The sequence below is a fragment of the Balaenoptera borealis genome (genome assembly GCF_965194805.1).
Source record: "Balaenoptera borealis genome assembly, chromosome: 20".
Classification (NCBI taxonomy): Eukaryota; Metazoa; Chordata; class Mammalia; order Artiodactyla; family Balaenopteridae; genus Balaenoptera; species Balaenoptera borealis.
The window spans coordinates 10,582,589-10,609,258 of record NC_138879.1 but is presented as its reverse complement, the minus strand read 5'-3'; the positions used below and the strand labels follow the sequence as shown (position 1 = coordinate 10,609,258).

Below are 26,670 nucleotides of genomic sequence, written 5' to 3'. Positions count from 1 at the left end.
AGAATGGGACCTTATTTGGAAATAGGGTCTTTGCAGATGCAATTAGTTAAGATGAGGTCGTGCTGGATTAGGGTGGGCCCTCAATCCAATGACTGGGGTCCTTATAAGGAAGGGAAGAGGACACAGAGACAAGGCCACGTGGAGACAGAGGCAGAGACTGGAGTGATGCTGCCACAAGCCGAGGATGCCAAGGACCATTGGCAGTGACCAGAAGCCAGGAGGGAGGCCTGGCATGGTTTCTCCCTGGAGCTTTTGAGGCAGCAGGCTGACACCTTGCTTTCCAACTTCTGACCTTCAGGACTGTGAGAGAATACATTTCCGTTGTTTAAAGCCCCTGTTTTTGTGTGATGGGAGCCCCAGGAAGCTAACACACCCTTTCGCCTTCGCCCTGGGCAGTCTCTGTGCAGCATCGTAAAAGGGAAGAAGCTCTCTTGGCTTCACCCTTGTTTTAAAGATCTTCAAGTCAAAATGAAAATTCTCGTTATTTTTCATGATGCCGCATCCCCTGCCTTTTCCTTTTAAAAGTATTTTATGCTCATGGCCAACGTTGTAACATGCACAAAGATTTTATCGTGATTATGGTTTGAATGGAACTGTAACAAGAAAGCATGCTCTTCCATCTCGGCCTTGGGAGCACAAAGCCAAGAATGGCGGCGCCTGGCTGATCCCAGCTCTGCTTCCTCCCTGCTCCTCCACGGGCTCTGGCCATGCATCCATCTTTCCTTTCTCCTCCTCCTCTGTCTTCAGCCTCTGAACCTGCTTAATTCACCTCTGGCTGAAGGTGATGAAGACTGCTGGATGGGAAAATCAGTTAAGATTCAGGCATTTTGCCTACACAGTTCTAAACACCTGTATTTTGGGGAACATGGGGAAACCAGATAGATTTTCCAGCCTGCATCCGGATGCCTCTCATCCTGCGGACGCCCTCGGCCTCTTCTCTGTCCTCCGGAAAATGCACTTGTCCAGGCAGATGGGCACGTCTTCAGTTCAGGCAGCCTGTGCCTTCCCTCTGTTCATGACCTTGCTCAGATTCGGCTGAGCACATCTACACAACAGGGACAAGAGTGCTACTTCTGTGGAACAAGCTTAGCACAGACCTTCCCACAGGATCGCCTGGGGTTGCCTAGCAATCTGACAGCACTCTGCCTCAGCAGACACACGCCTCGGATGGATTTTTCCTATTTTTAATTTGTTTTCTGGGTGGGTATTATTGTGCAATCGCAGGCAGAGCTCTAAGACATGGCGTGGGTCCCACTCAAAACAAGGAGATCTGAGAAGATGGGGAAGGACACACCTGCCCCTGAGTGGACCATGGCATCTGTTCTGGGAGGCTCTTGGCTCTGGCTGTCGCCCCTGGTTATGAAAGTTGGACAGTGCCTGGGAACCCTCTGCTGGCTCCCCTCATGCATTTCCCAGGCCTTCTCAGCTCTCCCAAAGCAACTGGGTTACCAAGCAGCCCAATGACTGAAATGTGTGCAATGTGGGCAAGGGACCCTGAGCTGCCTGGATCTCCCTCTGACATTTCCCAGCCACGTGGGAGGAGAGATGGGATGATCTGCAAGTGGCTCACCCTCCTTTGGAGAAGATAAATGTCAGAACTGAAAGCAACTGGGTACTGATATAGAGCTGCATGCTCTTAAATAAAATATCAAGTCTGGAAGTGTGTGTGTGACATTGCAGATGCACCCACCTGCTCCCCTGCATGTGAAATAAGAGGCAGCATGGCAGGGGTTGGGGCAGCGCTGCTGGCAGAGTCGGAGGTTGGGTTCAAGGTCCGGAGTTGCTGCCCATGTGCTGGGAGGCCCCAGCAGGGCACCTGGACACGCTGGCCTCAGTTTTCTCATCTTTCTGGAGTTGCTTCCAGCTCTGAAATGTTGGGATGACGTCTGCGATGGTGAAATCAGGGGAGGGGGTGAGATCATCGAGGAAAATAATGTGAAGGGACTGGCAATGGAGTCTCGGGGGAAAGCTGGCATTTAGGGAGAAGCAGGGGAACCAAATGGAGATGCGGAGAGAGCTGCCTCAGGAGGGAAGAGCAGAGAGAGTGCTGTTATAGAGGATAAGGGAGAAGGTTCTAGAAAGGGAGTGGAGAGCGTGCCACCTGCCTTGAAAGATCCAGTGCATGGAGGAGGGCACACAGGCTAGTTGGTCACCAGGGACCCCGGCAGGGCTATTTCCAGGGGGTGTTGGAGAGGAGGTGGGGACCACTTGTGATAAAGGGAAGGAGATGGGAGGAGAGCAGCTCTAGGGTCTGTTCTTAAAGGATGGGTAAGGACTGACCATGCTTTTAGGCTGGTGGGCTAGAACCCCCCAGAGCAGGGAAGGTGGAAGAGGAGGAAGCCCAAGGGGGCTGGATGGGGGTAGAGGGAGGATCTGAAAGGAAAGGGAGCAGGAAGAGGAGATGAACATGGTTGGAAGGTGAGAGTGAAGAAAGCTGCTCAAATCTGAGCCCTCCCTTCTCGGCGAAGAAGACAGCGCTGTCTGTCTGTCTGCCAGCAATCGGGGTCCGGAGGACCAGGAGTGGGCAAAGTTTGGGACTGTTACTCAGGTATGAGGGAAGACTGGGAAGCCGGCCCAGTCGCTGAGGTGCCTCTCCACCAGCTGTGAGTAGAGGTGTGGGCCTGAGCCGGCCAGCCTCCACAATGTCACTTGTTAATTAATCAGGTTGGTGCCTCTGACCTCCGAGGTTTCATTGTGACCTATATTTCACAAGATCCAGAGAGATACAGCCCCTGGAGCCCTATGGAATATAAGCTTTTTCATGGCTGCCCTGCCTTTTGTGTGCAAGAATGTTGATCTGTTGTTTGAATAATAGGTTCCCTCAGGCCCTGTGGGGCTGTCCCTATGGGGAAGTCACTAAGATAGGGAGCACTTCTCCACAGTGTCCTAGCACGGCCTGGACTGTGGCCAAAGGGGAAAGCCCAAATACCAACAATGGTGGTGGGGAAATGAAAAAATTTATATATTTATGTGTAACATAAATATTGAGGTGTATCTGTGTGTCTGTGTGTAGAGAGAGACAGAGAGAGAAAGATCCATTCTTAGCAAGGAGGTTATGACCGCATTAAGTAACCTTCTAATTTACTATGTTGGATTAAAAGACCAAACAAGGAGGCCCAGCAATGGGTGTAAAGTACACTCTCCAGCAGCCCACCAGCTGGTCATGAAAGACTGACAAGGACAAAGAAGTCCCCTTAGATTGTGTTTTCCTCAAACATTTTATTGTTTTATCATCATCTACTTATGTGCAAGGTGATTAATATAGAGAACTAGCCATGGTATCCTTTCTGTTTGTGGCTACTTTGGGCTGCTACTCGTAGATGGAGGAGCCTGGGAGAAGAGAAGAGGAATAGTCTTGGGGTCACAGACTGGCCTCAGCTGCCTGAGAGTTTACTAGAGTCCTTTTTAGGGAGTCAGTGTACCCACTGGCCCTGAAAGGACCATGGCATCTGTTCTAAGAGGCTCTTGGCAAGGCCATGGACATTTCCTGGGGAACTGAGGGCCATCCCCAGCTGGAATGTCTGGCAGGTTGGTGGGGGTGGGGGAATAGACCTATCTGAATTGTCTGTCTCTTAGCTCACTATGGCCATCCTCCTGTTTCTAAGAAAACAAAATAGGACACTTCTGATGGGGAAAATGAGTGTCTTCAGCTTATACAGGTGCGCCAGTGCACGCAGAGGAGAGCTGGAACTCCATCAGGACCTGGCCCAAGCAGGCCAAGTACAGATAAGAACCTGGCAGGTGCATCTGGCATTAAAAGGGCAGTACAATGTCAGAAGGTATATTAGGGATGACAACCCTCAGCAGGTCTGTGTACTGGGCAGTTGGACGTGTCGCCACCCTGCTCTAATCTGAACAGCTACCCTCCTGTGATCTCCGTTCTCTCCCATCCTGTGGAATTCCCCTCCTCTCTCCCTCTCTTACTGGATCCACTGTTGCATCTATCCCTTATCATCCTCTTTCAGGCTTTACTCCCTTGTTTTGTTGGAGCACATCCTCCAGTAGTTTCCTGAGAAATGGTGCATGGGTGGTAAATTTGTTTGAGACCTTGCACATGCAAACATCTTTATTTTAATCTCACATTAGATTGTTCATTTGGCTAAGTAATGGATTCTAGGCCAGAAAATATTTTCCTTCGGCACTTTGAGGGCACTGCTCCATTATCTATTAGCTTCTGCTGTTGTTGAGACTTCTGAAGCATAGTCTTATTCCTGCTCTTTTCTGTGGAACCTGGAAGCTTGTGGAAACTTTTCTTTCTCTTCAGTGTTTTGCTGTTCATGATAATATGCCTTGGTGTAGGTCAATTTCCCACTGTGCTGAGAACTTGAAAACTCATTTCTGGGAAAATTTTTTAAATTAAATAACTCTTTCTCTTAGACAGGGTGGAATGGAAGGGAGGGTTCCTTTCGTACAGGTGATGGGCCCCATGAACTGATCATCTAATTCTTTCATCCTTTCTTATTTTTCTCCTCTTTGTCTTTTTGCTTTGCATTCTGGGACATCCCCTCCCTTCTATCTTCCAACCTGTCTGTTGAAGGTTTTTGTTTCCGTTCTCACATGTTTAATTTTCCAGCCCTTTTTTGTTCTCTAGATGTTCTCCTTAAAATAGCATCCTGCTCTTGGTTCATAGATGCAATATCTTATCTGCTGTCTTTTAGGATTTTTTTTTTAATAAATTTATCTATTTTATTTATTTTATTTTTGGCTGTGTTGGGTCTTCACTGCTGTGCACGGGCTTTCTCTAGTTGCGGTGAGTGGGGGCTGCTCTTCGTTGTGGTGTGCGGGCTTCTCATTGCGGTGGCTTCTCTTGTTGCGGAGCACAGGCTCTAGGCTCGAGGGCTTCAGTAGTTGTGGCTTGTGGGTTCTAGAGCGCAGGCTCAGTAGTTGTGGTGCACGGGCTTAGTTGCTCTGTGGCATGTGGGATCTTCCCAGACCAGGGCTCGAACCCGTGTCCCCTGCATTGGCAGGCGGATTCTTAACCACTGAGTCACCAGGGAAGCCCTGTCTTTTAGGATATTAAATGGCTATTTCTCCTCCCTGCCTAATGTCTGTTTCCTCAAAGATGCCCGCCCCCTAGGTCCCCACCTGGGTGGCTCTTTCTCTCAAAGGCTTTCCTCAGGTGCCTGGTAATCCTGGGTCGTCTACTCACATTTAGGGGAGGGAACTGCAGAGCTGACTGGAAGGTCTGAGGATTGGGTGGGCTCATCCACTGGAGCTTCTCTCTAGGGAGATTGGCTCAGTGGTCTGCTGGGAAACAGCAAAATTAAATCTTTAGGTTTCTCCTAAAATCTACAGGAATAGGAAGAGACTTTTCTAGCCTCTTGCCTGGAGGATGTTGGTGCTCTGGGGACCGAGGGGGGCTCTCAGCCTTCAGCGTGCAGGAAGCCCCGCTGTCACTGTGCATGAAGTCCCCCAGGCCACAGAGCCCCTGCTACACCCTCCTCAAGGAACACCCTTCCACAGTGGGCAGCCATCCAGGATCTGCAGGCTTCTTAAACAGATCATTGCTGCTCCTAGCTGCCTTTCTTGCCTCACAGTTACCTGTCCCACAGCTCTAAGCCTTTGGAGGTTCTGTTCCTCAGCTTTCCCCACGGCAGGGTTAGGACTCAGCTCCGCAAGGCCAAGCACCACTTGCCCATTTGCCTTCCTGCTTCCCACATTTTGTTCATGGTTGTCTCTTCTCTGTTCTCCAGCTCCTTGGGGGTTTGTATCCTAAAAAAAAAAAAATCTCTTTCAGTAGTTTTAGTGGGGTTTTCAGGGGGAGTAAAATTAGCTATGTGTGTTCAGTTGTCATTTTAGGCTCTGAGCTAAATCTCCTTTTGCTTCTATGCTAATCATTATTGCAAAGGACTGTTCCTGGTTCCTTCTTCATGGTCTCACTTTTTTTTTTTTTTAAATGAAGTTTCCAAATCAGAGGTTTGTAAAATTCTTTTCAATGATATCCCAAGATAGAACCCCCCCTGGCTGATCCTAATATGAGGACATACAGATTGGTCCTGACCCCCTTTTCTGGCCAGATCCCCATTCCATGGCAGCTGGTGCTGGAAGGGCAAATTCCATGGGGCTTGTAATGAGGCTAGCCTTGCCAGGGCCTGTCCCTGACAGGGATTCTGATGTGCAGGTCCTGTGGCTGATCCTGCCACAGATGCCAACTTCAATTCACAGGCTCAGGTGTCTGAGCAGACCTACTATATGCTGAGTGCTGGCTGGGTCTGGTGGAGCTTGGGAACAAGGTTTGGTGCTGTCTTCAGAGAGCTCTCCTGGAAGCAAAAGACCTGCCTATAGGGATGATGAGGAGTGGGTGGGCCCAGCCACGAGTTGGAGGCCTGGACCATCTGACAGCAGAGGACAGAGAGAGCCAATTAGGTCTTTTGAGCAGGGACGTGCCGTTTCAAATACGGGGGCTGGGAAAGTTCAGTCAACCAAGCAGCTGCCTTGCTGGTAGACAAGGCATTTATCCAGTGTTTAGCTGTAGGGCCAAGAAGCTAACTCGAAATTGTATAGCATGACTCCCACTGACCAAGAAAGATCAATGACCCAGACAGGCCAAAGGGCCAGAAATTAAAAGCGTTAAGCTCGTAAGTGGACAGTAGCCACTTGTCGTGGATACTGTCTGTCCTCGCTCTGCAGGGAAGGCAGCCAGCAGTGCAGAGCTCCAGGCACGTAGGAACTGAGTTTACGTCCCTCCCTTCACTGTCTCTGAATCCTCCAGGCCCCTAACAAACCCCAGATTCCATGACATGCTTTTTGCCTCACACAGAAAAGCAGGACAGTCAGGTACAAGGAGGAATCTGCTCCAGAAGCAGCATCCAGAAGTAAAAGCAACCTGGCACAGGTTTTCATTTGCCTTTAGGTTGAGAATGTCTTTGAGGGTGCAGCTCACTTCCATCCCTGCTCTTACCCTCCTCAGTGGTGCTCCAGGCACTGGATCCGCCTGTCTTTTGCATAGAAACAGGAGCAAGGCCCTGCCCAATCCTGTGGATCTGTTTGGGACAGTCAAGGCCCTCCTGCCTGCCTCTGGTGTGACCTCACAGCTCTCCATGGGTATCATCCCGCCAGCCCAGACGGTCCCCACTCCACTGGCCCTTAGCCTCCACTTTCCTTCTGCTCCCCCTCGCTCTCTATCCCAAGGATAGAGACCGTCCCAGACCCTACATCAGGGTCCCTTCCCCTAGGGTTGGGCAGCTGGGAGTGGGGACAGGGAATGCCTGCTTTTCTGATTTTAGGCAAATCCTTAGCTGACCTCCTACAATGACAGCCTCTCTTCCCCAGCCAAGGTGGAAATGTTTGAATTGGTTTGGTTGGTCAATCTGGACAAACACCCCAGTGATGACTCTGTGTGGCTGGTCACTCACTCTCGGATTCCTGGGAAGGCAAGACACCGAATTTCAAGCCCCAGTAAGGGGTGGGGTGTGTGTGTGGGAGGGGCAAACTGGAAGAGGAGGTCAGGCAGTGCAGATCGGCGGCAGAGGTTGGGGGGCATTCACCCCTGCTGCCCAAGTCCCATTTATGGGGATCCGCAGTGTTGTCCTTTCTGGGCCAGGGCCAGGGCCAGGGTGGCAGGAGAGTAAGGGTCCTGATTGGGGCTGCCCGGCCTCAGGATCGCCGGAGGGAGGGAGGGGAGACGGGGACCGGGACCGGAGGGCGGCGCTCGCGGGAAACCGGGCAGCTCTGGGGTCCTCCGCGCCTCGCCCACCTCTCTCGTGCAGGCTCTCCGGGCCCGCGCGTTTAGGGCCGCAAGGGTGCATCCGGCCTGCGCTGTCTCCTCCGCGGCCCTCCCCGCCCCGCCGCCCTTCCCGGTCGAGCGGCTGCCCGAGCCCTCTCCCTCGCCGCGCGCTGCCGCGCTCCGCCCGGGCAGCCGCCGCCGCCGCCGCCGCGTGCTCCTGCTGTCGCCTCTCTCCAGCCGAGCGAGCCAGAGGAGCCGGGGAGAGGGAGAGAGAAAGGGGGAGGAGAGAGGCGGGGGTGAGAGAGAGAGAGAGGGAGAGAGAGAGAGAGAGAGAAAGAGGGAGAGAGAGAGAGAGAGAGAGAGAGAGAGGAGGGAGGCAGGGAGAGGGAGAGAGAGAGAGAGAGAGAGAGAGAGAGAGAGAGAGAGAGAGAGGAGGCGGCGAGGGAAGAGCGAGTGAGGAGCTAGCTGCGGGGCTGCTCCGGAGCCGGCGGAGCCTCCTCGGACAGCGGCCCCGGCCCCGGCCCCGGCCCCCAGCCGCTCGCGTGGTCAGAGGAGACGCGATCGCAGCCGCCGCCTGAGCCCGGCTCCGTGCGCTCCTCGCCGCCGGCTCGCCGGTGCCCGCGCGGCCCCGGGACGCCGCTGCCAGCTCGGCGGCCGGGATGCAGCCGGGGCATGGCCGCCGGGCCCCTGTCACCTGCCGCGGGGAGCGCTGAGCCCGTGAGTAGCCGGGTCCTCGCCGCCAGCGCTTCGCCCTGCGGCGGTCATTACCTTCGTGTTGAGCGGGGTGGGGGTGGGCAAGTCCCAGGGAGGGGCGCACAGGACCCCGTAGGGGGAGGCGGGGCTGGCGCGGGCGCGGGGTTGCAGAGCGCGGCTAGGGACCGACCCGAGGGCGCGCGGGGAGGGCTGGCGCCCTCGGGGTCGGGGCTCTCCGTGTCCCTCTTGGGCTCGGGTCGGGGCACGTGGTCCAGCCTACGGCCGGAGGGGCGGTTTTGTGAATGGGAAGGCCCCGGGTCGGCTCCATGGAGACGCCGGGGAGTCCCGCGCACTGCGTGGCGGCGGCGGCGGCGGCGGTGGTGGTGGCGGTGGTGGTGGCGGCGGCGGCACAATGCCCGGCGCGGGGAACTCCCTGGCGGGGGGAGGCCGAGCGCGAGGAGATCCCGGCCCCGCGAGGTGCGTCCGTGTACGCGGCTGGAGCTCGCGCGGGTGGGAGTGGGGGGACGGTCAGCGATCTCCACGGGATGCATGCGCTTCTCACCAGGCACCCAGTCCCCGGGAGCCCTGCCTGGGTCCTCGAGGAGAAGGGTTCACTAGAGGAGTTGATGACCCAAAGGAGTTTTGGGGAGGAAGGGTCTCCCACGGTCTTCTAGAGAGGCCCCGGGCCCGCAGCGCCGCGCTGTGCGCGAATGTAAAGCGGCAGGGGTCGAGCCGCGCGCAGGGCCCAACAGGGGGCGGGCTGAGGGCGCTCCCCGCAGAGTCTTGGGAGCTGCATTAGGGAGGCTCGGGCGTGAACCCAGGCTGCTTCTCCGAGCCTCGGCCGCCCCCAGGGGCCGGCGCAGCGCGGCTGGGGAAGCTGGCTCCAAGGCGGCTGGGCACACCCGGCCCAAACTTTCTGCCCCGGAGGCCCCAGAGGCCCCGGAGGCGGCGAGACTCGCCGGAGGGCGTCCGGGGGTCGCCCCCTTGGGAGGGCTGTCTCTCGAGGATCCTAGGGGTGGCACGAGGCCGTAGGTCGCAGCCTCCCTCGGCGCGGAGCCTCCCCCGGCGTGCATCCCCGCAGTGCCGGGTATGCCGGGGGCCCTCACACAGTACGCGCGGGGACGAGGATGCGGCCCCGGGCGTGGAGGGACAATGGGACCCCATCCCGTTCCAGAGCGGCCCCAGGATGCGGGGTCTTACGTGGGGCAGGAGGGATGTTCCTTGGAGTCCAGGACTGCAGCCCCGCCAGCGGCGCGGGGTCCAGGGGGGTGAGGAGAAACTCCTTCCTGACGGAGCTCTCCGGCTTTGGGGAGGGACTAGATTTATTTTTTAATGGTCACTTTAAAAAGGACACCGCGGTTCTGCTCATGCTGATGCACGAGACATCCCGCGGTGGAGGAAAAGGACAGGGACGGAGGGACCCAGCCCTCCACTCCAGCTGGAGGTGAAGTCGCTTTTCCCGCGCGCCCGGCGGCTAATTTCCGGCTGAAACACCCGCTCGGCGCTGGGACGCCCTGGGCGCACGCCCGGAAGCCCAGGGCACTTAGCACCGAGCAGGTACGAGGCTAATAGAGTGGGGTCGCCCGTATGAGGTCTTTCAGGCAGAAACCGGCTTTGGTTTTACTGGTCTGCAAATAATAAAAGTATAAACACTGCGGCAGAACCTGTTCATTAAGTGTGCATCGCGGAATTGGGCGGATGTCTTAATTAGGCTGCGTTGTTAAGGGGGATATTACACCAATTAAAACCAGACCCTCCAGGTGAGCGAAAATTGTGAAGGGAGAGAGGGAGAAAAGTTGCAGTGAAAGCGCCGCCTGATGAAAGCGGCATGCGGGCAGATGTGGGCCTCCCTCAGGCCGCAAGAGCGCTGGCACCGGGGGGTTTGGGGGGCGGCAGAAGGGGGAGGCCGGGCGCCTTCTGAGAACCAGCCAGACGGGCCCCCTCGGTCCCTGCCTCCACCTTCGGGCTCAGAGCTCCCCTCTGCGCTGAGGATGGAGGTTGCCACCCTCGTCCCTCCCCCGAGATTGGAGGCCTCCCTGCATGGGCATGGGGCTCGGGGCTCGCTGGCACACTCCTGGAAGCAATGTTTAACCCCTCATTTCCCCACTGGGAGCTTCTGAGAGGGTAGAGCAGACTCCTGGAGAGTGAGGTGGGAAACTCTGAGGGGTTAGGGAGCAGAGGCAGAGTTGAGTCGTGGAACACTGGGCCTGGTGAGACAGCTGCCAGCGAAGGGGAGGGTTTGCCAGGGGCATGTGGGCTGTTTGTGTTGGAGCTGCTGGGGTTTTCTGGCACAAGTTGCCTATTTCCAACAGCAATCCCCTCCTCCATTAAAAGAGGACTTGAATGATTGCTCTGATTCCCCCCTCCAGGGGCCTGAGCTTTAGAGAGACCTGTGTCCACGCTTGGGCCTCGGGCAGCCTCAGGTCACCTGAAGAAGCTGGAGTCCAGGAAAGTCCCTGCAGGCCAGGCTCTGACTATGCTGGGCCTCCACTGCAAATGCCTCTGGTCCAGTGCCCTGGGATAGGAGTTGCAGCTGATCTGGGTGTATTCATGGCCCTTCCGCAGGGACCAGAGGCTGGGCTGGAGGGAAGGCTGCGCCCTGGGAGGCCCCCTGCCACAGGGGGTGCAGCTGGCGGCAGCACCAAGGACAGGGCCAGGGCGCGCAGCCTGCTGAGGCCCACTCTCGCCTTTGACATTGTCCTGGGGCCGCTGGGGGTGCTGCTGTGGCTCACCTCACCCTGCTGGGGGGAAGGGTTAGCCCGAGGCCAGCAAAGAGGCAGATTTAAGAAGGAGGCAGGTGGGAGGACTCCTGGGTACTATTCCAGAGTGGACCTTCTGTTATGTTTCTGCCACTTACTAAACTTTGAGCATTACCAGCGGCTCAAAGAAATAGCATCAGAGAAATGGAGAGAAATTATGGAGTTCTTTAGTATTGGGGAATGAACTAGGCATGGTATTGGCCATGGAAAATGCCATCCCTGGTTCTGGATCCTTGCCAGCCTGGTCCAGCTTGGGTGCTGCCTCTACCCTACAGTCTTCTTTACAGTACCCCCCACCCCCATTCAACCGTGGTCTGAGACCCCTTTGTTCTGTGGTGTGTAGAAGTTGGAGGCACCTTGCTTCTAAGGGCAGAGATGCTGGTTGATTTATCCCTACCTCCTCCTGTACACGCAGTGTTATTTGATGCATACTTGTGGAATTAGGAGTGAAGGAATGTACAAGTGAAGGGAGCTCCTATCCCACCCAGAAGTGTCAGAGTGGTGGTGTGTTTGTGGGGGGCAGTATAAGGGGCCTGGAGGAGTCACGCAGGGGGAAACATCTCAGTGAGCATGGAGCAACAGTGAACATGAAACTGAAATGTTATTTTTCAGCGGTTGTAGTGTGGGGTTTACCTCCTCCAGCCCATCCGTGTGCCTGCAATTTTTGGTTGGTTGTCTCTCTGTGTTTATTTATTTCCACACTCCTGCTTGATAGTTTGTTATAAAGACAAATGGAACCTGACTTGCAGCTGACATTTGGTGAGAAATTTTTTGTTTTTAAACAAGTGAAGGGGAAAAACCATCCTGAAACTTCCTCCCTTGAACAGAGATGCTATGCTCCAATGTGGGCACCTGTCTTTCCCTAAATCCCCACCTGCAGCAGGCCTTTTCTTCTGCACGAGATACTGGCTTTATAAACACATCCCATTTGCACCTGCATCTTTTTGATTAGCTGCAATATCTCCCCACATTCTTTTATAAAGCAGCACGTTATTTTCACAGGTTCGTGAAACATTCAGACAGCCTAAACATCTTATCTTTTGCTGCCTCTCTGAAGTAGGTTTCTCTCTGAGCCATCACTGTCTCCTTTTTATTTATAACATTCTGGTTCCATCTCTCTCACTGTCCGTCTGTGTGTGTGTCTCTCTCCTCCCCTTTCATGTCTTTTTTTTTCTCCCTATACTTTCTGAGTGGTGTGGGCACTTGGGATGTGACTTTCTCTTTGAATTACGTATGAGAGTTGAGGACAGCTCTCATCTACTAGTTGGATGGGTAGTAATTGAGTACACAGTGAGGTCTTCTTTTTGTGGAGGATTGCAGACGGAAAAATGAGTATCCTTGCTTAAAGAAATACCTTGTGGCAGACTGGTTTGGTTTATAAAATGCATGTTTTTAAGTGCAATGCACTTAGTAAATTAGTTTGCTGTCGCAGTTTCTCCAACACATGAGCTGACACCAAAACATGCCTTAGAAGGTGACTTGAGATAATAAAGAGCGTAAAAATCTGTTACTTCATTTGAAAGTGTTTCCTTTAGTAGCTCGGGGAAAGCTCACAGTATATGAATTGCATTTTGGAAAGTGTTGCCAGAGTCCAGGTGAAGCAGAACTGAATGCTCTGGCTCTGGAGCCAGGGGAGCCACGTGAGGGCTGGCCAGCCAGCAGGGCCCTCAGGGCCTGGGAGAGGACTGCCAATTTCATTTTAAATTCTGGGGCCTAAAGATACCCTCACTGTGTGACAGGGACCTCTCCTTTGGATCTAGTCTCTACCCGTTCTGTGTAGCTCAGGGCTGGTTCCTACTAATTCCACCCGGGAAGTGGGTTGTAACTCGTTGGCATCAGTTTGTGTTGGATGGGGTGGGGTCTTCAGCGTCTGTGGTTTCCTCTGAGGACCTAGAACAAAGCAGTCCTAGTTGCAAGTTTTTTGGAAGGCTTAATTTGTTTAAAGTCAGAGTGAATTTCCAGCAGAAAAAAGAAGTAGGGAGAGTATACATATTTTGAGCAGAATTTTACCACGGATTGCTTTGGTTAATGGCTGTCCCCAGAGATTCCTCCCAAGATTCTAGAAGAACAGAGGCATGGGTGAAGAACTGCCCTGTATCTCGCCATGCCAGCTCCCTCTCAGACCTACTCTTGGTCATCAACTCTGTGTGCCAGGTCTCAGCTGATGCTCAGGGAAGTGGGCCAACCCTTCTGGTCTCTCATAGCCCTGGGCTGTGGCTGGAAACCAGGAGGAGAGGCAGGTGGTCATGTATGTCTCTTTTGGCCCTTCAAGAAAACAGTCCTACTTGCAGGTGAGGAAACTACCTGGGGACAGACACTTGCTACCAGCTGGACCCTGCACAGTTTCATCAAGTTCCTTTTGGAGGGCCAGGTGAAATTGTAACACGTGTTTTTTGTATGGAAGAGAAGAGACTCCCATGTGCCTCTATTTCTCCAAGGCATCTTGTCTTATGTCAAAAAAAAAAATCTCCCTCCGCCAAATCAAACAAGCAAAAAAGTAACCCAAGCCCACCAAAAAGACCCTCTCTCACAGGGCTGCCGTTACAGTTGCGCAGGCATGCACTGCAGAAACCTAGGGACCATTCAGAGCTCTATCTGTGAATAGGTAGAACGCTGCAGCTCTGCTCATCAGTGTCTCCTTGTCTGTGACACCAAATGAAACTGAGGGATGGTGATGGCAGGAAAGGTGGCCTTCCAGAGTCTGGGTACTTCCTCTGCACCCTTGAAATTTGTGTCTTTGGGCACCAGGCTGGGCATCACATCTCAGGGTGGTTTTCTTTTAGGCAGGGATAATGAGAACACAGAGAAGCACATTGTTCTCAGCAATGAAGACTTTTTATGTAAAAATGGGAAGCTCTGTTGAAGCCAAAGAACATAAAGTTTACTTGTATTAAAAAGGTGGGTATAACCTGGAGAAAGATTTAAAGAGGCACAAACACCTAGGCACATTTAGAAATAATTTCTCACTAAACTTTGATAGTTCAAAATCCTTCCTGAATCTAAATGAGAGGTTTCTCTACAGGATTAAAAAGAAAATAGTTCCTAATTTTTCTGGAACTTTTAAGGATTGGGTGCAGGGCAATGCTCCAGGGTCTGTACATAAGAGCCTCTGGGCCCCCTGAAATCGAAGCTCCTGCTGGTGACTTCTCCCCCGTGCCCACACCTCTTTCTTTTGGCAATAGCAAGCAGGGTTTTTTAACCTTCTGTTTTCAGCAAGAGGTGTTAAGATGAATTTTTAATACTTCAGTGAGATCACCGCACACACCATGGTTTCCCTATGTTTCCCATCACCTTGAGATCCTAGAAGAAAAAGGAAAATCAGAATGATGCTTCAAGCTGGGTCTGCACACAGTTTCCTATTGGGCTCCACCCTTTCCTGACTTGCCCCCCCATCCTCTCTTCTCCGTGGAGGTCTAGTCTGAATCTTCACTCAGTTAGTTTCCTTGTTAACGGGTGCTGGCTTCCCTGAGATTGTACATCGTGGCCGTTCCTCCTGTCAGCTGATTCTTGTAAGAACCACCCTTCACCCCTGGGACACACACATTTAGATGCACATTTAAATGGAATGTAACTTCTGGACAAAGCTGTGAGCTGATTACCTTACTCGAGACCCCAAGCCCATTAGGGGTGCAGGGAGCAGTTCTGGCACATGCCTGTGATACAGAGGGAGTCTGTGTGCAGGGGACGTGAGTTGTGAGACCAGGCTCTGACTTCCTGAGTGGTGGGGCTGACTGCAACATGCAGTGGGAGAGGGCATGCAGATTTCCCAACCCTGTGACCTGCGGGCAGGCTCTTGAACCCTAGTTTACTCAGCTGCGAAGAGGGGCGATAAACACATGTAAAGGAGCTGGCGCATAGTAGGCACACAACAGCTGGTGGTGAGCGTGAACCTTCCTCGGTGCCATCTGCCCGTTGGAGGAATGAGCATCTTGTCAGAGTTAAGGAAATGGATTCTGTACTGTTTACTGTGGCCACAAGGAGATGATGCTGTTTTAAAATGGTTCCAGATAAAGTCGCAGGTGCCAAGATGGAAACAAGTCTTAGCATTTCTGTATAGGTGAGGAGATCCTTACTTGCTTGGGGGCCTAGGAGGGCCTCCAGGAGGAACCTCGAAGTTCATGTTCTCAGGAACACCATGGCCAGGCAGAAAGATGTGAGTGAGGTCCTGTCTGTGGGGCTGTGGACCCAGGGGTTGCCCTGTCCAGCACATCTGGAGAGTGGAGGGGCTTCTGCCTGCTCGTGGTGTGCCCCATTGATGGACCATCACCCCCTCCCCATGCCTCCACTCCCGGCGGAATGTCAAAGGACACAGAAGGATGGGGGAGTGCTGGGCGCTGTGCTTTTGCAGGAGTGGCTTTGGATTCTAAGAGGTGGGGGCCCTAGGTCAGTGCCAGCTGGATTTTCCATGAGGAGGAGGAAGAGAAGAATCATGACCTCCCCTCTCCTCCCAGACTCCTGAACCTGTAGATCGCCACCATGGCAGTTTCAGACCGAGTGATTCTATCCCACGCCTGCCTTCAGCACGGAGATGTTTTTGGTTCTCAGGGCTCAATGTGTGACAAACCGAAACACAGTTTTGCAAAACCCATTAGAAATAAACATAAAGTGTGCATGCCTTTCTGGAATATTGACTCTCCCTCATTGAAGGGACTACTGTGATGCCATTAGGCACAGCTGGGGCCCCCGCTGCAGGGACAGGCGAAGTGGAACTAGGGCCCAAGGGCCTTCTTACCCAGGCTCCTCACAGATCGGGGGTGGGGGCCGTGATTCACCAACTTCCCCGCTGTGTCCCCCAGGCTGCTCGTAATGGGACTGATAGTGCCTGCTGCCTACCTCTTAGGGGTGCTATCCATGGGTACATTAGTCAAGTATTTTGAAATGTTCGCAGAAAAGAGAAGTGCTGGAGGAATTTAAGATGAGAATTATTGTTTTCAGTGGTGTAATATTATAATCAACACTCTCAGACAGCCAACGTTGTATTGAGTATTATCATACCAAAAGTCTTTTTGATGTTGTCAGCTGTGAACCTTTAACTGATGACCAAAGGGAGGGATAGAGAAGCCAGAGGATAACCTTTGTTTGATGGGAGACCCCATTGCCCTTATCCTAACCTTGAAAGCCCTGGAATTGGTGTCTGGGACAACTTTACAACATTACAAAAGGCAGCTTACCAGCATGTCCTTTTTTTTTTCTCATAGACAGATCTCTCCTAGGACAGTTGAGAAGAATGCACACAGAATCTGCATTCTTTTGACCCTTCCAACACCCCTTGGCCATGACTGGGCTCTCTCCCCAAGGTTGCCTTTGTGTTGGAAAATAAGTGTCCAGCTGTATCCGTGCATTGACAGTATTGCGGTGATTAGCACTTGCAGTCCTGACTTGTCTGTGCTTAAGCTTGTAAAATGAATGGTGCATGGGTGCTTCCCCCCGTGTAGATGGAAATCCCATTTCAGAAGTCGAACTGTCTGGACAGAACAGATGGGCAAAACCAAAACCAGGTCATCGATATCAGTGCTGACATGTTAAAATGCAGCTCGCAGCCCTGCCCCTCCCCACACGGACGTTACTCTTTCCTTGTCAGAAGTCACCACGGAGACTGACTTAGGGAGAGCTAATCCATCTGCCCCCCTTCCTGTCATGGACACAATAATATGTTTTGCTCAGATCCTAAGAAGAGAACTCACAAGACCAGACTTGGAAAACTTCCACCCCCAAGGATAATTTTTCAGAAAGTAACGAACGCTAGAAAATGAGGGCTATAAAGGAAGTCTTTAGGTAATAATCATAACTATAATGTTCACCACTTAGAAATGCATTAATATAGACTAAAATTACAGAAAATATTAAGCCTTTTGGAGGGGAAAGGAGGCCTGCTTTGGAGCCTGAGGCTGACTTTCTATGTGCCTGTGGCCTACCCCCCACCATCTCTTACAGAGAGGTCCCTGTGCCCCCAGCCGGGACCAGTCACACACAATGAGGGTTGGATGGAGGATAGTATTTCCTCCCCAGTGGGTTCCTTTCAGGGCTGTGCTGTTTTCCAGCAAAGCAAGGGAATGCTGAGACTCCCCTGGGGTCTGGGCCACTTCATAAGAGTCAGGCTGCTTGAGAGCTGGGCCCGGTGAGGCAGGTGTGTAGACACTGGCCCGGGAGGGTGTAGCCCAGGGCACACTGCACCTACCGCCGCCTCCCCTTTAAGCTGCAGTGAGGACTCCTCTGCAGTGCCCCGGGTTAGGAGCAGACAGAGCACATGGCCATGCACCATCCCTCTATCCCCCTCCCGGACCCCACCAGCCCCTTTCTCCTGCTCCTGCTCCCGCTTTCCCACTCCCCTCTTCCACCTTCAAAGCCAGCAGACTGCTCCAGTGGGAGGCAAGCGAGGGGCTGGCAACGGCAGGTCAAGCAGCGCTGAGCTCAGAGCAGCTGGGAGGAAAGATTTACGGTTCCTCCCTGCCCTGCTGGATGGACAATTAAAGCCTTGCATGGCTGGAGGAGAGCGTGTCGTTAAGAGGCAGGACGGTCAGAATAAATCAGTCACCTCCACTTAGATGGCCGAGCTAGGCTGCTTCCTGGGGCCTTTAGGGCGGGAGCCCCTTGGGTGTGGGTGTGAAGGCTGTCAACAGAATGGACTGTTGAAGGATCTGACATACTCTGAGCTCCATCCGGGTCCAGGGCTGAAGACCCCAGGGTCTCCTCACAGATGGGGGATGTGCTGTAGGGTCTTCTGCGGAAGTTCTGAATAACACATCTGTGCTTTATCTCCTTAGCACCTGGCAGGCAAGAGAGCCACAAACTGGAATGTTTGTGGGTCAGAATAGTGGACCCTAACCTGCTAATAGAGTGTGCGTGCACATGGATATGTATGCGTGTGTGTGCACACGTGTGCGTGTAGGCATGCGTGTGCATGATGTACGTGTGCATGCACATATGTGTTGTGCGTGCTCACCTCCTGGACACGCGCAGGCTCCACTTGTGTCTCTAAACCCACACAACCCTCTGCCAGGCTGCCTGGGGCGGGCGTCTGAGTAACAGCCAAGCCTGGCCATCGTCCCTCTTCATTTGTTCTGCATCTGACTTCAGTGCCTTGGAGACTCTGGCAGTTTCCTCAAGGAAACTTTGTCTTTGTGGAAATGAGATGCCAAGCACTCCCCAGCCCTCCTACTGGCTAATTGATGATGTGATCCCGTGTGGGAGCCTTGTCATTCTTGGAAACGCTCTTTATTTCCTGCGTTTCCCCACCTCCTTCCCCACCCCCTCCCACCTCCCCACTGTGGTCTGCTTTCCCTGATGGCGGTGGAGCCACTCCACGTGAGCTGCAGGCTGCGGCGTTAGGGGTATTCAGCCAGCCAGCACGCCAGGCCTTTCATTAACTCGGATACTACAATTATGTGCGCTGAAAGGCTGAAAGGGCCATTTAGGATTTTTCTGCTTTAAAAAAAAATATTCCTTTTTTCACAGCCATCTGCCCAGCCCTTTGGCGCCACAGCTGTGACACGGAACGGTGCGTGGCCTTCAAGCGCTCCTCGACACTCCTGACTCCGACCCTAATAGATGCGTTCGCACAGTGGGCAGCAGGGTGGGCGGGGCCCCACCATTGTGACAATCGGGGCAGCGGGCCTGGAGGAGTGTGCTTCCTGCCGCGGTGACTTAACTGCTGGCACAGCCAGAGCCACTGAACCAATGGCTATGTGCGTGGCGTGCGTGTCCCGTCGACACGTGAGCACGTCCCTCAGCACTGAGAGCCTGTTCCTGCTGCCTTCACGGAAAACGGTCAGTGTCAGGGGTGCGGCTCCCATTGGCCTCCATGGAGACCACCTGGGCATTTCTGAGTTTAGGTGGGATGTTGTTTTGTGGGGGAATGTAGTTTACACGACTCATGCTGGCTCTTTGTGCATGCATGTGTGTGAGTGTGTGCGCAGCTCTGCATGTGGAGATTAGGATCTTGTAGGGGATCGCCTGACCCTCTCCCCAAATTGGGAGATGTGTGAGTGGTGCCGTGGGACTTGGTTGTGGTCCCCAGGGGTCTGGATTGACAGTCTCGGGACTCCTGAAGAGGGGGAGGCATGGAGACACGTGTGGGAGGTGCACTGACTCAAGGTCACCCCACGCAGAACAGCCACCCAAGGACAGAACCTGGATATGTGACAGTGGTGCTTGGACGAGATGTGCCGCCCCATTTGAAGGTAATTAGAAGTCTGGAGGCAGCCGCTACCTTGGATGCTGTACCCGAAAAACTCATAAAAGTGTTATTCAGGGACCTTGTTATCTTAGAAAAGAAGGAAAGAACCCAAGCACCAAATAACAACCAGCAACTCACAAACTTATTTTTTTAAACTTCCCTGAAGTTGCCATGGTTACCCGCATGCGTGGTTCCTGGCTCTTTTGCTCTAAGTGGAGTGGCTCGGAGCAGGCGTTAAACCCTTGGTGCAGGGCCTCCACGGTGTGTCCGCCCATCTGAGGAACCTGTCTGTGCTCTGGCATGGAGGGAAAGAGCTACTGCTGAGATTTTGCAGGACCATAGGATATAATATTCTGATGTAGCACTTCTGAGATACTGGAGACAGAATTTGTCTCCCACGCTAAAATAATTATAGCCGGGAGAACAGAGAAGACATCATTCCAGGTCCTTAACAGTGAGGGGTGTGTGTGTGTGTGTGTGTGTGTGTGTGTGTGTGTGTGTATACGTGTGTGCGTGCGCGCGTGCACATGCCTTATTCCCTGGCTGCTTCAAGGAGCACTTGCCTGTACCTGGCTATACGTGTAAGGACAACCACAACCCGCAGAGTCCCTACACCTGTCGGCTGCAGAGCATGTGCCCAGGCCATGCTATGGGATATGAATTTCTGTGGGGGGCTTTGGGGGAGAAAGAAGCCAGGCCAAGATTCCTTCTGGCCAGACTTCTTTCTACTCAGAGAGCGGAGCCCTCAGAACGGGTAGAGGCGCATTCTGCTATCTGCCGGGCTCCGAAGGGACCCCCAGGGTACCCATGGTCCAAGCTCAGCCTTTGTTGCTGAAACATCAGCTAAAAAGAGAAGAGACCAGGCTGTGGGCCAACTGCCTTGTCACCACCTGCCTTGGGGTCTGACTACTTTTCTAGCATGGGTGTCTGGCTATTTTTGTGTTGGGGGCCCTGAGGCCCCAGTGACTTGTGGGGTATCTGCTCCCTGCTTATTGCAGGGTGAAGCTGTTCTCTTTCCCCGGAAAGGCAGGAACCAACTTGGGCCATGTGGGGGCACTCAGCATGTGATGGTGGAGGCAGGGACTGACTCTGGGCAGTAAATTCCAGTTTTTTGGGACAGTAGTGACAGGTGAAGGCCTTGGTGCTGGACCGTGTGGCCAAGGATGGGCAGTGGGGACCCCAGAGGGCCCATTTTTGGCCAGAGCTCTGTTTCCTTCCCTTGAGCCCTGCCGAGAGCAGAAAACCCTCTGCACCTCCATAGGAGGCCTATCTCTCCCCTTCTCCCACAGCTGGTCCTCGCTCATTCCCCAACTGGAGCCAATTCCCCAACTTCATGCCAGTCTCACTTTTCCATGGATGGGGTGTGATCTCAGGCTCTGGCATTGTGTTTTTGACCAATTCATGAACCCCTGGTATAAGGGCTGGTGTTTTCTTGAGGAACCAGGAGCCCTGGTGTCTCCTCATGACGTCCTCCTGTATGTGGAGTGGGCAGTGGGATGCCGAGGCTGGGGGTGACCTGCATTTCTCCTAGAGAATCTTGGGAGTAGTTGGCCAGTGGGTAGATGGTGAAGACAAATGGGGAGGTTCTAGATCCTTCCACAAACCTGGGGCAGAGCTGCACCTGTGGCCGTATCTAAGGCGGGTGGGCATTTGGAACTTACTTGCACACCTCACACAAAGGACATGAGAAGCCATCCTCGGAGGACCCGCCTCATGGCTTCCTCCGGACCTGACAGCACCCTGTCTTTTGCAGCACTTTCTGGGAGCGGTAATTAGCACTCCTAAGGAAGAATGAAAAATGATAGATAGATCCTGCTAGGTGTTTGCACACCCGTCTCCTGTATCAGAGTGTAAAGGCTTTGAAAGCAGGGACCCTGTTTTCCCCCAGCGCATGTAGGCTGCTCCTCTACTCATAGTATGTTTTCAGTCACTGTTTGCGGGGGTTCTGACAGCTGGCTGGGGTGGGGTGGACGTGGGCCTTGTGTCTTGTTAGCCCTCCATCCTGGCTGGGTCGGCTGTGAGGGGTCTGGTGAGTTTCCGTGCCTTAGTTCTTTCTGTCGCTCGAATCCCTGCTGAGTCCTGGTGGTGGGAGGGTTTGCAGGAGGCCTGGCCTTCCTCCCAGGTGTGTTATGGGCACACTCTGTGTCCAGGGGCCTGGAGCGGGGGTGCTGCCAGAGGGATGAGGAACCCGCTGGTCCGTAGGAAAGCCATGTGGTTTCTGGCTCAGAGAAGAAGTGGGCCCAGCTTCTGCCCCTGGGGTTGGCAGCAGTGAGGTGGTGCCCTGTGGGCTTGGTTGGGCTGTGCATCCAGCCATACTAGCTTCCTTCCCTTCAGTGAACCTTGGACTGTGTGCCACTGTTTTCCCAGAACCAAGGTCAGCTGCCAAAGAGAGCAGAATGCCTCCAAAAGTGGGGGGCGGGGGTGTGTGTGACTCAGATGTGTCTTTGAGCCCCGCTGTTTGCTGGGCTTGGAGTGAGGAGTAGATGAAAGGGAAGGAACATTCCTAGGAAGGTGCTGGACTCTTCTAGAAGATGCCAGACTGTTCTGGAAGAGAGCCTGAGACTCCTTAGATGCGTGACCCTGGGCTGGCTGCATCCTGTGGAGTGCGATGTGGCCCATCTACTGGGGAGTCAGCTCGTGATTATTGATGCTAATGGAAAACAGAAGTGAAATGGATAATTCAAGATGGCAGACTAATCAATATTATTTATATTTAGCTTTTGAATGCGCTGAATATTTCTCCGCTGGCAGATTGGCCTTCACAATTATATTTTGCAGAATCCAAGAATCTGCTGTCGGCGGGCCAAGGGCTGCCACCTTGCTGTCCGTCCAGGAGAGTTGTTGGAACACACGCACTCGAACCCCTCGTGACTTGGCCACCAGCACAGAAGAAAGTGCCAGGCCATCCTTACCAGTGCCTGCCCTCTCCCCACCTCTCAAAGGTCTCCCACTGCTGACAGACCCCCTGTAGTGGGGGATTGTTTAAAAAACGATTAGAAAGAATGGTTTATTCAAACAGTGGGTTTTATGCAGCTGTTTTAGATGATGTGGAAGGAAATCCGCAATACAGTATAATTGGAAAGGGAAGTCGGCAGAACAATCTGTGTACTTTAATATGGAAACATACACATATATTGTCTTGTCTTCGTCTTGTATTCTCAGGGCACACAGTAGGTGCTCAAGACGCACTTGCTGGTTGAGTGGCTGGGGGCTCAGTTAGGGGCATGGGTCCCAGTGCGGGCAGATGGGCCTGCTCTAGGGGTGCATGCGTTCGTGCCCTGTGACACGTGGAACGTCTCCCCTCTTCAGTGGAAGATGCACGACTCTCCTCTCCCCCACAACAGCACCTCAATCTGTGCACCAGTGCTCTTTGGCACCAAAGTTTAAAAAATGACCTTTGATTTCTAAGGTGCCTTACATTAGACCTTGATTTAAATTTTTATACTGAACAGTTGGCTGGGCTCACACTGTCCTCCCAGAAGAACACTGTGAAGTCACACAGACTCAGGATAGGACCAGGGACTAGGGGCAGGGAGGCTTGCTGGCTCTACAGGGTGCATCTTCTCTGTGCTCAGAGGCTGGGTGGCTGCAGGCCTGTGGTGGTCTGAGTGTGCCTGTGCTTGTCCAGGGTTGTGGTGCCTGATTTATATACCCAACTGGGATGAAGGCTCTCAAGTTGACTTTTGGGGAGAGAAGAAAAACAGGGCTTGGAGGGGGGCTGATTGATGGTGAGGAAAAGATGCTTCCAGAGAATGTCTCAAGATCTGGAGACAATGGTCTAGTTCCTTCTGTGTCTTTCCCATAGTCTAAGTGCTTCTGCAGGGTACTGCCCCACAGCTTTATAGGCAGAAACTTCTAGAATGAGGGCCTTGTTCCTGACTCACATCCTCAGTCTCAGAAAGCTCCAGCAGGTTTTAAGGAGCATGTTGCACCATCTCAGCCCTTAGCTCTTGGATTCTTCTACTTCCAGTGACAAGAGAGAGGAAAGGGGAACAGCCTCTTATCTCCCTGGCAGTAGATGTTTAATAAACATTGAAAGAATGTGTGTGTGGGGGGCTGTCCTTTTGTCCTGAGAATGCAGATTGACACTTCATTTTCCTCAGTAACATCTCTCCCTGCATATCCCCCTAAACCTTAAAACAACAAACTCAGAAAGAGGGAGGAAGGAGGGAGGAGGGAGAGCGTGTTATTGACGGATTCCCCAGGTATCCTGATCCAGTGAGCCTCTTCTCCGAGCAGGTTTTGCTTTCTGTCCTGGAGCCTGCTGGTCCCTTTCTTCTATTTCCTCTGCTGGCCCTCAGGACCAGAGCAGGCTGGCAGGAGAAAACGTGCTGGGCCAGAGCAGATGACCTTCTGTCCAGGGCTGGGACCTGAACTTGTGCCCGGCGTGGCCATCGGGTTCTGTTGCTTCCCCTTCTCCCTCTAGTCATTTTAAAAACCAAGACACAAAAAGAAAACTAACATTGGTAGGAGACACGATCATATCACAGAGTTATCTAAAGCTATCAGGCCACTCTGGTTCCCAGAAATTAGATTATTTTAGAATTCCATCAAATTAAGGGAGGATTCTTCTCTCCAGTTCCTGTCTCCGTGCCCCTTCCTCTCGCTGCCCCTCTCTCTTCTCACCCACCCCTCCCTGCCGATGAAAGATTTTCTGGCGGTGTCAAGGCAATGTGACCTGGTTCTGTAATAAAGAGGAGGCTTATTAGAATTAAGGCCTAACAGCGTTAAAAAAGCAATCTTTGCAAGATTGAGACCACAGGGGAATTGTAAATTCTCAGCAAAGACCTCATTTAAGGATTGGAATAAAAACTTGACACGCATGTGCGGGTGTGCACACATGAAGGGATCCTCAAAAAACAAAAGAAGCTTAGTTAAAAGAAAAAAGAGCAAAGGGGAGGAGGAAGGATGGGGGGCAGGTGGGAAGGACGGTGGTGACTCTGTCCCTGGTCTGAGGCGGGGGGAACCTCCTGGGTGGCGTCGGCCTGCCCGGAGTGGGCTCTCCTCCTGTGCAGGTCTCTCTGCACCCGTGCCTCTCCCGGAGTAGCTGCCCGCCCACCTCTGTCACCTGAGGGTGGCATCAGCCAAAGGGAGCTGTGTGCCGCCCTCACCCTGTGTGTATCCATTCTAGACTGAGGGGCTGGGGTCCCTCCTCTCTCTGCCATTCCCCAAGCAGTCACGTTTCTTCTCTGGCTGTTGCTGTGGTTTGGGCTCTGCTAGGGCAGGGCTGCGGGTGGTGGGGTGTGTCTGGCTCCCTCTGGGCAGGGAGGAGGTGAGGGGCAGAGGTGAGGGGCAGGGATTTAAGCCTAAGGTGATGCTGTCAGTGGAGGAGATAGTCTGGATACTCGAAGGCTGCAGGTACATTTACCTACTGCCTTAGTCCTTCAGGGCTGCTCTCACAGAACAGCACAGACTGGGTGGCTTATAAACAACACTCACGTGTTTCTCTCCGTTCTGGAGGTTGGAGTCTGAGATCAAGGCACTGGCAGATTCAGTGTCTGGTGAGGACCCGATTCCTGGTTCGTAGCCGGAGCCTTCTTGCTGTGTCCACGCAGGTGGGAAGGGGCGAGGGAGCTCCCTGGGGTCTCTTTTATAAGGACACTAATCCCTCACCACCTAATCACCTCCCAGAGGCCCTACCTCCTAATACCAACACATTGGGGGTTAGGATGTAACATATGAATTTGGAGGGGACACAAACACCTATCAAGGGGCGCTTCTTGCAGTAACCAGTCTCATGGTGGGGATGCTTGAAAAGCTGGCCTTCGAGAGGCAGGCTGGGGGGTGGAGGTGGGGGCACATGCTCCCCGGAAATAGACAACTGCCTTGGTTTGGGCCTGCGGGAGTGTGTGTCCCTGGGAGACCTCTGGGCTCACCCTCATTGTCTGCGGCTGTGGCCATGGCGGTCAGCTCCCGTGCACGCTGGCAGCTCCTGTCTTGGGCACCTGTGCTTCTCTGCCCCTGAGCTTTCTCTAGAGGGAAGAGGGCTCGCTCAGGCTGGTAACAGGGGCAGCCCTCCACCAGGGTTGGTGGAAATTCCTCCTCAGCTTCCCTGCCTCCCCAGGGACAGGGGGCAGTCTGTGTGTTTCCCCAGAGGATCCCCCATGGATCGAGCCCCAGCTGCCCACAGGGTGACCAGTTTGATGATACTATATAAATAAATAAACAATAAACAAATTCGCACACACACACACACACACACACACACACACAAACACACGGCTGTTCTTCCATCCCTGGCTCAGGCTCCCAATTCTTCACTCCAGCTTCCTGGGATCACTCCCTAACAAGTAATCTGTACCCACACCCTGTCTCAGGCTGTATGTCAGGGGCTCCAAGCTGACCTAGCAACCCTACAGGAAACCTCAGTTCAGGAGGACGATGGGGTGGGATGTGGGACCTTTGTAGGAACTGTGCTGCTTTATTGCTTTGGGCTGCGCCTGGCACACAGTAGGTGCTCAGTGAACATTTGTGGACTGATGAGTCTGGACATGGTGCCCTTGCCTCTCTGGGTGGTGGAGCCTGGCTGGGGGGTCTTCCTTTTGGTGCCAGGATTGGTCATAGGAAGGTGTCCCCCACCCCTGGGAATTCCAGAAGTGCAAAGTGGTTGTGACGAAGACTCTGAGCTGCAAGCAGAGTACAGCCCCTGGCGCAGGTGGGCTCAGTCCAGCCTTGACTCACAAAGCTTCAGCCTGGGGCTACCTGGCCCTGGGTGGACGTGTTGCAATGGATGCCAGCACTTGGGACCCCAGGGAAGGTGCTCAGGGGTCTCTCTTGGTGCATCTCTCGTGACGGGACTCTTCATCCTCAGTCCTGGATCCGTGTCCCAGGACAGCGAGCTGGGGACGTGGGTATAAGCAGGCCTGAGCTGAAAACACACCAGCTGAATTTTCTGGACAAGGGATAGCTCCCTCCTTCCAGGGCCCAGAAGTGTCTTCAGAAGCTGTCACAGGCTTATTTCGTGCTCTGGGAAGTGGGACCCCCTGGGATTTCTGGCAAGTCAGTCCCAGTCTTGAGCCCCTCTCCTCTTAAGAGGTTCATTGAAGATTGCTCTGAGGTTTGGGTGGGGTCCATGCTAGTCCTCTTCCTTGACATGGGTCACAGTGAGAAGGTTTCTCCCAGGGCTGCATGGATGTCCCTGTGTACCCCTGCCCCTTCTGCGGAGAAAAAGAATACCAGGGAATGGAGGTGGGACCTCCAGGTGAGACAGGAGAACAGGTCTCATTACCTGCTTCACTGACAGGGAGAGGTGGCCAAAATGACCTTCATCAGTATCCCTGACCTTCAGCTTTCTTTCCCAGGGGGGGCCATCTCTTTTCCCAAGGTCCAGGTGAGATAAACTTCTTTAGACCAAGGTTCTAGCCCCAAAGGGCCAC

The 26,670-nt window shown here is 53.4% G+C and overlaps 1 protein-coding gene across 13 annotated transcripts in view; it reads left to right on the top strand.

Annotated features, from left to right (window-relative positions):
- Positions 1 to 2,096: 2,096 nt before the first annotated feature.
- Positions 2,097 to 26,670, top strand: part of RBFOX3 (RNA binding fox-1 homolog 3) — a 452,065-nt gene continuing 427,491 nt past the window's right edge. For 3 of the 13 annotated variants that reach the window (XM_082371579.1, XM_082371573.1, XM_082371584.1), the window contains exon 1: positions 8,061 to 8,383. The gene's annotated coding sequence lies outside the window, so the exon portion shown is untranslated. Of the gene's footprint in view, positions 7,399 to 8,057; positions 8,384 to 26,670 lie in introns of those variants that run through there. The other 10 variants (XM_082371578.1, XM_082371574.1, XR_014238345.1 and 7 more) reach the window with 8 other exon arrangements.